Source organism: Acomys minous (assembly GCF_964271855.1).
Source record: "Acomys minous genome assembly, chromosome: 18".
Taxonomy (NCBI): domain Eukaryota; kingdom Metazoa; phylum Chordata; class Mammalia; order Rodentia; family Muridae; genus Acomys; species Acomys minous.
This window is the reverse complement of record NC_140501.1, coordinates 53,890,318-53,904,161: the sequence shown is the minus strand read 5'-3', so window position 1 is coordinate 53,904,161 and position 13,844 is coordinate 53,890,318. Positions and strand designations below refer to the sequence as shown.

Genomic DNA, 13,844 nt, shown 5'->3' with positions numbered 1-13,844 from the left:
TTGGTGCTGGGAACCAAACCCAGGTCCTTTGCTAGAGGAGTCAGTGCTCTTAACCACTGAGCCATCTCTCTAACCCCCTATTTATTCTTTGGTCCTGAGCCTATTCAAGGTTTTTTTGTTTGGGGGTTTATTTTGTTTCAGTTTCTGTTGTTTGTTTGCTTGTCTCATAGCCTAGTCTGGCCTGGCACGTCCCAGAGGCTGACATTCCTGCCTCAGCTTCCCAAATACTATGATTATAGACATGCTTTTTTTTTTTTTTAACCACACTTGGTCTCAGTAAGGTCCTTTGTAGGAGGTCACATGTTGCACCCAGCTATCATATGTGTCAATCTTGAGCCGTTCCTCCAATTACCTGTGTGTACACAGCCTTGATTTATTAGTTTTTTGCCAGCTATCTTCAGTTTAGAGTCGTTCAGTATTTCTCTGTGGTTAGGTCCAGCCTGTGCCTCTTTTGAGACTAAAGTGTCACAGTGTTTCCACTATCATTTCATATTGTGTCCTGTCAGGCGGACAACAAGGTCCACTCATCTCGGGGCCTGCGGTTTCCGTGACGCGGCTAAGATGGGGTCGGCCAGGTCTCTCCTTGGTTAAGTCACTCCCCAACCGCAAGTAACTACTGAAATAATTTATGAGGAAGCACACTTTGAAAGGTGCTAGGGCGACTAGGTTCACCTGTATATTTGCAAAGCATTTTGTAATTAGAAGGGCCCCGGGCTCTGTCTAATTCTTTTCCTCAAAGAAGAAAAGAAGGGGTGGGGGTTAGTAGAGAAGGGGAGAGAAGATGGGAAGCGTACATTTTAGCTGGGAACATAGCTCAGTTCTAGCACACTTGCTTAGAGTACATTACAGCCCTGGGTTCCTGGCTCGGCGGGCAAAAGCCCTTGAAGCTAGGCCGGAGGACCCGAGCTCAGCCCTAGGACCCGCACTGTAGAAGAAGAGAGCTGCTTCTCACAGGTTGCTCTCTGACCTCTACAGCAGGTCTTCGGGTTCGTTGGCAAGAAGCACCCCGTCCCCCTGCATCCCCCCCCCAACATCCTTCCACACCTCCCTATCCCCCGCTAGCCCCTGCCTTAGCACCCGGAAAGGGGCTTATATGAACCGTGGCTGACTGAGCCCATGCTAAGGCTTCAGAGACAAGTGAAGAAAGGACCTTTGGTCTCAGAAGTGAGGCACAATAGAGAGATCATTTGTCTGTCGCACCCTGCTTTCACTAACAGCCACTTGAGGGTGGAAAATGTACTGGCAAGGCTGACTTGCTGGCTCCGAAAGATGCTAGTGTCCGGGCCTTGGAGGATTCTGGGTTTGGGTCTGTGTTCTGTTGTATCTTGCTAGGAACTCAGGTTCCGAGCCCTGCAAGTTACACCGGCGGCCCTGGATGAAGGCACAGGTGTGTACTATTCTTGGTCTGGGGAATATTTCTTGCTGACACTGAGAGGGCAGCTCAGTAGGGAGGCGCTGAATGTTCTAGCAAGAGCGGGCAAAGTTGCAGATAACAGTGAAGGATGGGTTCAAGGCCTTCAGAAGGCAGATTTAGCCTTGGGCTGGAAACAAAGTGGAGACAGAAACTGGCCGGGCAAGGGGGGTGGGGGCGGCCCAGGAGAAGGAAGGCACTGAAGGAAACTTGGCATAGTGCCCAGTCCCAAGGCCTTGGGCGTTTGGGCTCTACCCCCCCCCCCGCCCCGCCCCGCTCCCCTCGTGTCCCTGGCCATCGGCATAGACGCCCACGTGTGGTCACAGGGCGGCGCCACAGTGAGGCTGGAACTTGCAAGGCGGTCTCTGGAGCCCTGTGTTGGCCCGATGTCCCCCTAGCTGGGCGGGCCTGGAGCAGAGTAGGGGCCTCCGTGGACCAGGGCACGTCCGCGGTGCACCAAGGCTGGCCTGGCGGGGAGGGGCCTCCAGGAGGCTCCATATATCCGCATCATGAGGAGGGCGATCGTGTTGCAATCCTGGCCTGAGCTTGAGCCCTGGTGGGAGGCGACGAAGGCTGTCTCTCAGTGGCTGCAACTCAATGCAGGTCGGCACTCTGCCGGGAGGGGGGGGAGGGGGCGAGGCGGGGGGTCACTGACCCCAGCCAGTGGGACGAGGTTCGCTGGCCTACTGTGTGCAGAGGAACGCTAGAGACCAGTGTGGCACCGCCTGCCTCCCCAGGGTTTCCACGCCTTCTCCAACTGCAGCCCCAAAGAGTCAGTGTGCCCAGAGGTCCTGCGCAACCTTCACAACATTTAAGATGGATCCTGGAAAAAAGTTGTCCTGATTCAGTGAACTGGGAAGGAAGCAGGAGGTTTGAGGACATTTTCAGCCTCTACCACCACCTTACATATAAAGTAATAAATGTCGTAGGGTATGAACTGGCAAACCCGGAAATGTGTAATTTAATCCCCCCCCCCAAATAAAACACCCAGAATCCTGCCGCCCCCAAATCAAATTCTTCGTATAGTGGAATGTTTCCTGTTTTGACGTGTCTGTTACCTTTTACGTGCTTCATCATTCTGCACGAATCAGTTAGTTTCTTGCTTTTAAACTACTTTTAATGAATTTATCGACGGGGAGTGGCCTGTGTGGAGGTGATAGGGTAGCTTGCAGGAGCCGGTGCGCCTTTTGCCAAGACTCAGTTCATCAGGCTTGGGGCAAGCACGTTTACAGGCTGAGTCATCCCTACTCTCTCTCCCCTCCCTCCGCTCCGCAGCAATTCTCCTGCCTTAACTTCCTAACTACTAGGATCACCGTTCGTGAGCCACCCCCACACCTAGCTCTGTCTTCTGTGCCTGTGCTTTTTTTTTATGTTTTCCATTTCTTTAAACGCATCCTGAATATAAGTGAACGGTTCTCTATGCTAACATTGTGCAGACTGAGTTCCGTGACTACTTGGCCATGTTGCTGTGGATCCTGATAAAGGGAAAGGTACTCAGTCTCAGGATAGCAACCAGGCCTTTAGTAGGTCCCAAACATTTCCTTTTTTTTTTTTTTTTTTCCCTCATTTTGAAAACAAAACAAAACAAAACAAAAAAACCCAGTTAAAGTCATGTGTTCTGTCTGTGGTGACCTTTGACCAGTTCTTGTTTTTCAGTTTTCCAGGCATCGTTCATCCCCCTCAAGCTTCAAAAATTCTGTCCCCCCTGGCTGTGGTGGCGCACACCTTTAATCCCAGCACTCAGGAGGCAGAGGCAGAGGCAGAGGCAGAGGCAGGCAGATCGCTGTGAGTCCTAGGCCAGCCTGGTCTAAGACAGCCAAGGCTACACAGAGAAACCCTGTCTCCAAAACCTAAAAAAAGAAAAAAAAAAAAATCCCGATACCAAATCAGTACTTTGAAGAGTCCAAGGAGGAGTCGGTACACAGTGTTGCCCGCGGGGGCCCCCATCTGCAGGCCTTGGTTTCAGTTAGACTCCCTCCCGGGTTCCCAGTGGACTCAGCAAGCTGGGCTAATAGGCTCAGCAGCTCCCATGGGGTCAGGCTCAAAAAAGAAGTCAAAGATTATGTGTTGCATAGTTGTACTAATTATCTTACTAAGACTCCCTTGCAGCCAGGCGTCCCTTGGTGGCACAGCTTTTAGTCCTAACATTCAGTAGCCAGGGGCAGGCAGATCTCTTACGAGTCTGAGGCCAGCCTGGTGTATATCGAGTTCCAGGGCAGCCAGGGCTATGTAGTGAGGCCTTGTCTCCAAAGGCAGTAACAGAAACAACAGAGTCCCTTAGAGCCATGTGCTGGATCAACCTATAATCCCAACACTTGGACGTTTGACACAAGAGGACAGACTGAGCTACCTTGTGAAACTCTGACTCAAAAAGGGATCCCTTGAGGATTCAGTCCCATACTGCCACTTTGTATGGTCCAGCCGGGTGCGGTGGCGCACGCCTTTTAATCTCAGCACTTGGGAGGCAGAGGCAGGCAGATCGCTGTGAGTTCAAGGGCAGCCTGGTCTACAAAGTGAGGCCAGGACAGCCAGGACTACACAGAGAAACCCTGTCTTAAAAAACCAAAAAAAAAATAAAAAATAAAAAATAAAGAAAAGAAAGAAAGAAAAGAAATCAGTGTCCCTGCCACCTAGAATTGCAATGACCTCAGTAGTGTCCAAGAGTATGCAGGCTGTTGCTCAGGAGACTGACCTAATGGAATGCTAGCTCAGCATGCTGGCATACTCCTGTCATCACAGCCCGAGGGAGACTGAGATAGAGGCACTTTATGAGTTCAAGACCAACCTGAGCTACAATAGTACCAGGCTAGGCAGAACTACATAGCAAGATCCTGTCTCAAGGAACTAAAACTTTCTTTTTCCTTCTTTGTTTCTTTCTTTCTCCCCTCCCCACCCCGAGACAGGGTTTATTTGTGTAGCCCTGGCTGTCCTGGACTCTCTTTGTAGACCAGGCTGGCCTCGAACTCACAGAGATCCGCCTGCCTCTGCCTCCCGAGTGCTGGGATTAAAGGTGTGCACCACCACTGCCCAGCCAGGGCACTGACTTTCATTTTACACTGTAGAAACCCGAGGCTGCTGGGGTGACTGCCCATCTTCCTAATGTTCTGTCCCTGACAGCACGCGTCCATTTCTCCTCTCTGCTTCAGTCTCAGGAAAGCCCTTAGATACTGTACCCAAATGGCCATAGCATAGCTTACTTAAGAGCACCCACTTTTGTCAGCTCCTCCTGTTTGGCTGCACACTCGACACACCAAGGTTTTATCTCAAGTGGCCCCAGAACTGGGCCTGCTTGCTCAGAACCACAAATTCAGCTCCCCGGCTACACTCGGAGCCCCGTTTTGCCCTGATCTTGAAGAGAGTTACCCTCATGGAGTCAACAGGCAGCTCCTATCTGGGTCCCTTGCCCTCTGACCTGTCTTAAGATGGCTGTGGCACTAGATGAACAGCTAATTAGTTAAGATTGCTTGATGCTCTTGCAGAGGACCTGAGTTCAGTTGCCAGCACCCACATCACACATAGCTCACAGCCAGCTGCAACTGCAGCTCCAGAGGACCTGAGCCCTCTCACCTCCTTGAGCATCTGCACTCATGGGCACCCCCCCCCAACACACACACACAACTCCTCCACATAATTAAAAAGGAGAAAGAGATGACTTAGACCATCCTTTCTAGGTGAGCATGCTGTTTCTCCTTTCAGACTCTTCTGTGCTTGTCAGATTAGAAAGTGATAGTGTTTTCAGGCTATAAGGACTGTCTCCTTCCCACTCAGCAAACCGCAGAAGAAGAAGAAGCCATTTGGTCACCCAGCTAGTTATGTACTTAGACCAGACCACCAGCCTCCCTGAGCTCAGCCTGCTAGAATATGCAGCCTTGGGATATGGCTATTTCCTTGGCTCTGGGCAGTCCTGAGGTTGATTTCCTGATAGAAGCAGATGCGTTTCTGGAGCCCTAGGCTAGACAGGGGCAGATGCCTCCTGCACTCTGGTTTTTAACAGTTTCTTGATAAACTGAATTTTTAAAATGGATGTAGATTAGCTAATCACCTGACCCTTGACTGTGACAGGAAGACCGCACTGTGACAAAGGAAGTTTTTCAGAGAAATTATACTTAAAAAGAAACCATGTAGCTGGTATAGTGGTGCATGCTGTAATCCCAGCACTTGGGGAGGCACAGGCCGGAGTATGTATGTGAGTTTGAGGCTAGCCTGGTCTACAAAGTGAGTCCAGAACAGCCAAGGCTACACAGAGAAACCCTGTCTCAGAAAACCAAATCAGCTGGGCGGTGGTGGCGCACACCTTTAATCCCAGCACTTGGGAGGCAGAGGCAGGCGGATCGCTGTGAGTTCGAGGCCAGCCTGGTCTACAAAGTGAGTCCAGGACAGCCAAGGCTACACAGAGAAACCCTGTCTCGAAAAAACAAACAAACAAACAAAAGCAAAAAGAAAACCAAAATCAAAGTCATGCAGAGAGAAAGGGCCTCTCTGCCTTCCTGCCTAGACCCAAAGCTTATATATAGCTGGGATGCTAATTTTTTTCCAAGTGATTTAATTTTTATTTTAAGACATTATTGCAAGGTTACACTGATGAAGTTGATTTTCAGTGCATCAAAAATAATAATATTGGAATTAGAGAGATGTGTCAGTGGTTAGAAGCACTTATTGCTTTTGCAGAGGACCTGAGTTAAATTAGGTTCACAGCGTCCACATGGCAGCTCAAAACTGTTTCAAGGAATCTGGCGCCTTACTCTAGCATGGTGTACATACATATATGCAGGCAAACACTCCTACACATGAAATAAAAATCTTAACGAATAAATATCGTGTAATGTGATGTTTTATAATTTCAATATTAATTCAACTCTACAATTTGCTTTGTGGCTTTTAAAAATGATTTATTTTGTTTGGTACAGGGTCTTGCTGTACAGCCCAGGCTGACTTGGAGCTTGCTGTGTGGCCCAGGCTGGTCTCAGGCTTGCTGTCCTTTTGCTCTGGAGTGTTGGTGATACCGGTACAAACCACTGGAGCTGGCTCCTGGTTCCTTAAAACACAGGTGTGTGGTATACATACCAAGAAGCACACTTAGCACAGAAGTGCAGCGTGATGGACTTTCCCAAACTGAATCTCCTCGAGTCACCTCAAGATCAGTGAGTGCTTTGAGCATCCCTGGTGCTAGCACCCCGCGGGGTAGCTCTCGGCACTGCTGCTTCTTCCTTCTTTTCAGAAACGTGCCCGTTGTGCTTTAGGATTCTCCCTGGTTGAAAAACAGCATGAGGATGTGTACCTCAGAAGAAACAGTTCCCCCCCCCACCCCAGGAAAGCTGGGGTGAAATCAAATGCATAATCCTTGGTTACTGAGCAGAGAGTCTGAGGACAGATGTGCACACTCTGAGATATTTAAAACTGGAAGAAACTTTGGAAAGAGGTGATGGCCAAGGTGTCATTCAACCTAAGTGGCAGATCCAGGGTGCAAGTCCAGGCTGCCAAACAATCCAGCATTGTTGTTTTTTTTTTTTTTCTTTACGGATGTTATGTAACATAACCAACCAGAGGTGGCAGGATGGACCAGGAAAGAGACTTCAGGGAGATTTCCTGTGCATAGTTGAACGTGGACATTGTGGCGAGCCATGAACAAAGGTGTGTGCAGTGGCATCTCTCCTCTGTTCACCCATCCAAGACCCAGACCTACACAGACATGGTAGGTTCCAGGGTCAGAAGAGATGGAGCCTGCTCTGTGCACTATGGCAGTGGTCTCTCCTGCTCCATCCTGCTAGAGACAACCAAGAGGTCCTTTAGTTGCTTTTGAAATCATTTCTGACTGTTTCTCAATCAATTTTCCACAAATTGTGAGATACCTTATAGCACAACAACAAAATTATAGAGGTATCTCAATATATATATAATATATATATAAAATAATTTTATTTTTTGAGATAAGGTCTTGCTATCTAACCTGGCTGGCCTGGAACTTGCTTTGTAGACCAAGCTGGCCTTGAACTCAAAGAAATCTGTCTGCCTCTGCTTCCTGAGTGCTGGGTTTAAAGGCGTGTGCCACCATACTTGGCCTTATGTTTTATTTTATTAATAAGTAAAATTATTTTTATTCCAATTAATCCATGAATTATAATTTAACTCACATGTAAAATAAGCTCATAAATTAATACATCATACAGCTGGTTTTAGGAAGCCACTCAAACAATTGTCCAGTTCCTTCCTTAAGTTAATTTCTCTGTAGTTAGAATGACTGTTCTGAGCTGAGCAGTGGTGATGAGGTCAGCCTTATCTATAGAGTTCCAGGACTGCCAGGGTTAAAAACAAACAAACAAACAAACAAACAATGGCTGTTCTAAAGCTATGGAGCTTCACTTAGGGTTTCTCACACTATTAATCACATTTGTGTCACTTATCCAACAGACAGACAGACAGACACACACACACACACACACACACACACACACACACACACACAAAATGGCTGAGTTGAAACTAGGAAAAACAAAGGTTTTATATCCTCTTTCATGACTTGTGTCCTTTTGCCTGCAAAAGGGATTATAATATTTTTAGGCAGGGTCTTATGTAGCCTGGCTCACATCAGAAGTTCCTATACAGTACAGGATGACTTTGAATCCTGATCATCTGGTCTTTACCCTGCCTGGGGGTGGGGGTCGGGGTGGGGGTGGGGTTGGGGGGGATGGTATTTTATAAGCATTCAAGGAAAGCGTGATGGCACCTGATATCTGCCGTAAAGGGCACGGATATTGAAAGAAGTGCAGTTTTTGAATTAGCCTGCATTGAGCTCATTTTGATGGTATCAGGTCTTCACAGGGTGAGGTCTTGGTAGATGCTATGTTCAAACGCAAGCCTGATGGGGACTAGGAGCCGAGGGCAGGTACGTACAGTCTGATTATAAGGTTTGGGAAGCTGAGCGTGGTGGCGCACGTCTGTAATCCCAGCACTCGGGAGGCAGAGGCAGGCGGATCGCTGGGAGTTTGAGGCCAGCCTGGTCTACAAAGTGACTCCAGGACAGCCAAGGCTAACACAGAGAGACCTTGTCTCAAAAAAACCAAAAAAAAGAAAAAAGAAAAAAGAAAAAACAAATGATAAAATAAAATAAAATAAAATAAAGGTTTGGGAAACTGCGTAATGTTCAACAGGTGCGCACATCCCGTTAGAAAGTAATAGCAGTCACCAAGAAGCAGAGCAAAAAAACTTGTCTTTCTTATGTACACACTGCGTTTTTGTAAAGAACTACTAACCTTTCAGGGCATAAGCACTCCAGGGCTTTTGGACTCAACTGCTAAATAAACAGGTAATTCAGAACTTTCTTTTGTCCTTGGGGCTATGCGACCTTTGCCCAGGCCTCCAGCTGTCTGAGATCCAGTTTTTCAGGTTATTCTCAGCATGGCTAACACTCTTCCATAACAGGATGCTTAGCTGGTAGGACCAGAGCCTGGGCTGTGAAAACAGAGTTGGAAAGTAACTCGATGGAGGCACTCAGCTGGGGTACTGTGTCTTCAGGCAGTTCCAGAAGTCTGGGTTCTGAGGCATAATTGTTGGAGACCTCCTTAAAGACAGTTATGGTTGGGCAGGCTACTTGCAAAGGGCTTATTCATGTGAGGGGCCCGAAGCTTAAGGTCCAGCCATTTGATTAGCCTCTGGGACTAACTGGTAAAAAGCAGGAACAGAATCCCAACCAAAGAATTAGTCTTGTCCTAAAGGACCTGGGAATTGAGATGCCCATGCCCGTCTTCTGATTAGAAGGTGTGAGAAGCAGCAGGTGTGGCCTTTGGCATCCAACACCGGTTTGAAGTGGGGCATAGCGATGCCTGCCTGTAATCCTAGCACTGAGAGGCAGAGGTGGGAATATTTGTGAGTTCGAAGCCAGCCTGGCCTGTGTATCAATATTCTCGAAACAAAAACAAAACTACCAGTGAATGAATGAAAACGCACGGAAGTGAATGGATACCTTGGTTTGAATTCTGGCTCTCCTACCTTTTAGACCTGTGACTGTGGAATTTACGTCCTATTTCCATTGTGTGCTGCCAGTGGAACAGCTATGGGGAGGGGGCTTTGAGGCGCACCCTCCGTGTGTGCAGCTGTTGACATGCACCTTAGGAGTCAAGTTAGGCACAATGGGCTGACTTACAAGTGACAGAGTGTACAATTGAACAGTTTTCCCTTAAGCAATACTTTGACCCCGGGTACTCCACTAGTGAGAAAAGCCTTGGTTTGTGGAGAATGTGTAGCGCAGTCCGGCCTCGGACTTTCAGCCCACATGCTCCTGACCCTCAAGTACTAGGATTATATGTCTGCACCAACACTTCTAACTTAAGCAATATTTTTTAACGAGTGTGTCCAACTGCCACCCCTTGATAGCATGTCAGAATCAATTTTTAATTAGAAGGGACATCTATGGAACTGCTGGGCTTCATTTTCTTTTTTCTTTTGGGTTTTTGAGGAAAGGTTTCCCTGTGTAACAGAGCCTTGATTGTCCTAGACTCATTTTGTAGACTAGGCTGGCCTTGAACTCACAGAGATCCGCAAGCCTCTGCCTTCCAAGTGCTGGGATTAAAGGCGTGCGCCACCACGTCTGGTGAGCTCAGTTTACAACCTGCCCATTTGCTGGCAGCAAGAGTGAAGATGTTGGGCTGATGGACAAGTCGGTGCTTAAGAGCATTTGCTGCTCTCATGGAGGAGCTGAATTCAGTTCTCAGCACCCACCTGGTGGCTCACAACCCTCGGTAACTCCAGTTCCAGGGGAACTAACTCCCCCTTCTGGTCTCTTCAGATTCCTGCATGCATGTGGTACACATACAGATACTCAGGCACACACACACACACACACACACACACACACACACACACACACACACACACAATAAATATTAAACAAAGAATGAAGATGATTACTAATAAAAGTCAATAGGCTGGCAAGAGCCTGGCTCTGTGGGAGTCAATGAGGCAGTAGCGCACCCCTCCAGAAGGTGGACCATGAAGGAGGTACCACGGTGAAGGTACCTCGTCTCTCACTCAGCCTCCCCCTTCTCTGCTTCTTGACAGATATCATGTTCATTTGGAGATGAACCAGACGCAAGCTAGTTGGTAGAGTTTCCTGTTGAGTTGGAGATGAATACGCAGCAAGCAACCGACCGTCTGCAAAAGATGCAAATCAGACCAAGCTGGCAGATCTCTGGCTGGTGCCCCCCCCCCTTGGGTCAGCACCCTGTTCACTAATTTCAGGCCTCTGGTGCCCGGAGGCAAAGGTCGAAACTTATGCTCTCCTTTGGAATTTCTCCAAATCTGGCCTCAATGACCCTCCAGCATCTTTTTAAAAAAAAAAAGATTATTTATTTATTGCATATGAGTGCTTTACCTGCAGAAGAGGGCATCAGATCACATTATAGATGGTTGTGAGCCACCCTGTGGTTGCTGGGAATTGAACTCAGGACCTCTGGAAGAGCAGGTGGCGCTCTTAACCACTGAGCCATCTCTCCGGCCCCCGACCCTCCAGCATCTTGTCTTACTAAGATCCAACACAAACCTCTCCTCTTACCCAACGGATTTCTTTGCTGCTCGCCCTTACAAACATCCGTTGCAGCCTTAGTAAAAAGCCACTTCCCTTCTCAAGACGTCTCTTTCCTTAGACCCAAGTCTTACTTATCCATGAGCACTACTCGGGTCCTCTCTAGTATTTCTGGTGTCTGAATGAAGTTCTCTCAGCTCTCTGCAAGCCCCACGGTGTGTACAGGCTTTACAGGTGCTCACACAGGCAAGCACTGGCATTTGAACTCAGGTCCTCATGCTTGTGCGGCAAGTGCTGTTACCCACTGAAACAAATTCCCAGTGCCAGCTCCTGCCCTTTGTATTATTTTTCCCTCCCAAGTCCCAATCACAGTTAGCTGAAAAGCAGAATCTTGGTTCTGTGTCTCATTTGCAATACACACCTCACAAATACCTGTCTTGGCTTCCTATAATTCTGAAGTCGAGGAAACAAAAATTCCTTTAAATATGTTAAAGATTTATCTTTATTTTATATGTATGTGTGAGAGACTGCAAGATATGTACTGCATGCATGCAGGAGATCAGAAGCCAGAAGAGGACATTAGATCTCCTGGGACTAGATTTACATACATGTAAGCCATGTGAGTGCTGGAAGCTGAACTCAGGTCTTCTGGTAGCAAGTGCTTCTAACCTGTGAGCCATCTCTCTAGCCCCTAAAATTCCTTCCCTTTCCTCTTCCTCCTTTTTTTTTTTTTTTTTTGAGACAGGGTCTATCACATAGACGTCCATATCTTGGAACTTGCTGTGTAGATCAGTTTGGTCTCAGAGGATTTGCCTGCCAAGTGCTGGAATTCAAGGTGTGTGCCACCTTTTTTCTGGGGGGGGGGGGCAGGGAGGCACAACATAGGCTTCCTGTGTGTAGCCATGGCTGTCCTGGAATTCACTCTGTAGACCAGGCTGGCCTAGAACTCAAGAGATCTGCCTGCCTGTGCCTCCCTGAGTATTAGGATTTCTTTTTCCTAGGATAAGGCTCTGAGCTGGGCAGTAGTGGTGCACACCATTAGTCCCAGCTGCTCAGGAGGGAGAGGTAAGAGGATGTCTGTGAGGCTGCCAGCCTGGTCTACAGAGCAAGTTCCAGAAGGATAGCCAAGGCTGCATAGAGAAACTCTACCTTCAGAAGAGAGAGGGTGTGTGTGTGTGTGTGTGTGTGTGTGTGTGTGTGTGTGTGTGTGTAATGGCATACATAAATTTTCACTTAACAAACAGTGAACCGTTTGCTGACCACCACTACCCACAGGGTGGAGTTGGAGGCTAAATATAAAGAGGCCGGATAAAGAACAAAAGGCTCTGTTCTGAAGGAACTTGAGCAAAGACTAAGTGCAAACACTTACTTGTGGAATTTATTGAATGAAGGGTCAAGAGTAAAAGACCAGAGTGTAGTAGTGTCTCCTTCTTTGTCTGGGCCTGTGGCCAACTGCTTTCTCAGGCCCCATTTTTTCCTCCCGTTCCAGCGTCCCACCATTCATACCTCTTTCCTCGAGACCACAAGTAACTCAGAGCCCACAGGACGTTCCTCTATTTAGGACTTTGTTGGTGCTGGGTCAGGTAGCTCAAGACTGTAATCTCGGCTGTTCAGGAGGCCGAGGCAGGAGGATCACAGGTTAAAGGCCTGCCTGGGCTGTACTAAGCGGCCAACTGAGTGAGAAGTTGGCTCAAAGCAATCTGTAAGAAGAGGAATGGAGATGCAGCTCAGTGTGTTGTGTTACCAGCCATAAGCTGTGTTTGCTTTAGCGAGTCTAGTGACCCTGTGTTTGTCCCCATGGCAACCTTGGCTTCAGGCCCCCAGAGCCTAGCTGCCTCAGGTACTGGCAGGCATCAGGAAGCACTTTAAGAAGGTAACATTGAGGCTGGAGAGATGGCTCAGCAGTTAAGAGCACTGGCTGCACTTCCAGAGGTCCTGAGTTCCATTCCCATCAACCACATGATGGCTCACAACCATCTATAATGGGGTTTGGTGCCCTCTTTCTGTCATATATGTAAAAAGTACACGCATATAAATAAATAAATAATTTAAATGGCAACATTGAACAGTGACCATTCTTGAGTGATTCTTTTGATTAGCTCATATGCCAAGCCCTGTCCTGAACACCTGACCTACCGGCATGAATCTGTGTGACATCTGTTAGTTACTGTTACTCCTCCAGGTTACAAATCATCTCTGGAATCCAGCAAAGAGACGTCAAATGACTTGCCCAACCAAGGTAAAAAGTAGGCGGGAAGCGGGCTGTGCAATTCTGGCCTGCCCAGTCCTTTTCTCTTGTCACAGGCACAAAAAAAAGTACTGCTGGGAAGGTTCCCCACCTCTCTCTGCCTGCTGTGCCTAGCTCCCTGAAGGTGACTGAGGACCTGGTGCTGCCCCTGGGTGAGGCCGGGGGCTGACTGGACTGGACTGCAGGATTTTGGGGTGGTCAGTCTTTTGACCAGCTAGAGAAGCAACAGGAGGTCGAGTCGGACCTGGGACCTCCTCAGTCCTGAACCTCAAGTTCGCTCACCTTCGAGGAAAGGGAAACAGGCGCCACCCTGACCGCACAGGAGGCGTGTTTACGCAGTCGGAATGCGTACGTACAAGGACCGAGAGGTCAATTCCAGGGCTCAGGCAGTAAATCTAAAAGGGTCAGCCGAGCGGAGGCTGCAGGGAAGATGGAGTGGAGCGCGCTGCGCCCACAGAAACTGCCCCGGAACCCACGCCGCCCCAAAGGGCCAGCGCGGCTAGCTGGCTGGAGTCGGGCCAGGCCCAGCAAGCCGCAGGACCCGGGCGAAGAGGGGCGGGCATTGGCCACACCCCCAGTTCATTTTTCTCTCCCGCCCAGAGCGCGAGTCACGTGGGCGCGTGCGCGTGGGCGGGGCGGTCCCTCGGGAGGAGACTGGCTGGAGGCTC

The 13,844-nt window shown here is 48.6% G+C and overlaps 1 protein-coding gene and 1 long non-coding RNA gene across 2 annotated transcripts in view; one reads left to right on the top strand and one right to left on the bottom strand.

Annotated features, from left to right (window-relative positions):
- The window catches only part of FBXO16 (F-box protein 16), a 71,350-nt gene extending 60,618 nt beyond the window's left edge, over positions 1-10,732 (top strand). The window contains exon 9 of the mRNA XM_084767212.1: positions 10,466-10,732. The gene's annotated coding sequence lies outside the window, so the exon portion shown is untranslated. The remainder of the gene's footprint in view (positions 1-10,465) is intronic.
- On the bottom strand, positions 5,501-12,952 carry LOC311588998. The gene is made up of 4 exons (XR_014776385.1): positions 12,298-12,952; positions 10,424-10,558; positions 8,662-8,860; positions 5,501-6,659 (listed from the first exon to the last, which is right to left on the bottom strand). It is a non-coding gene; the product is annotated as an uncharacterized lncRNA (long non-coding RNA).
- Positions 12,953-13,844: the final 892 nt, after the last annotated feature.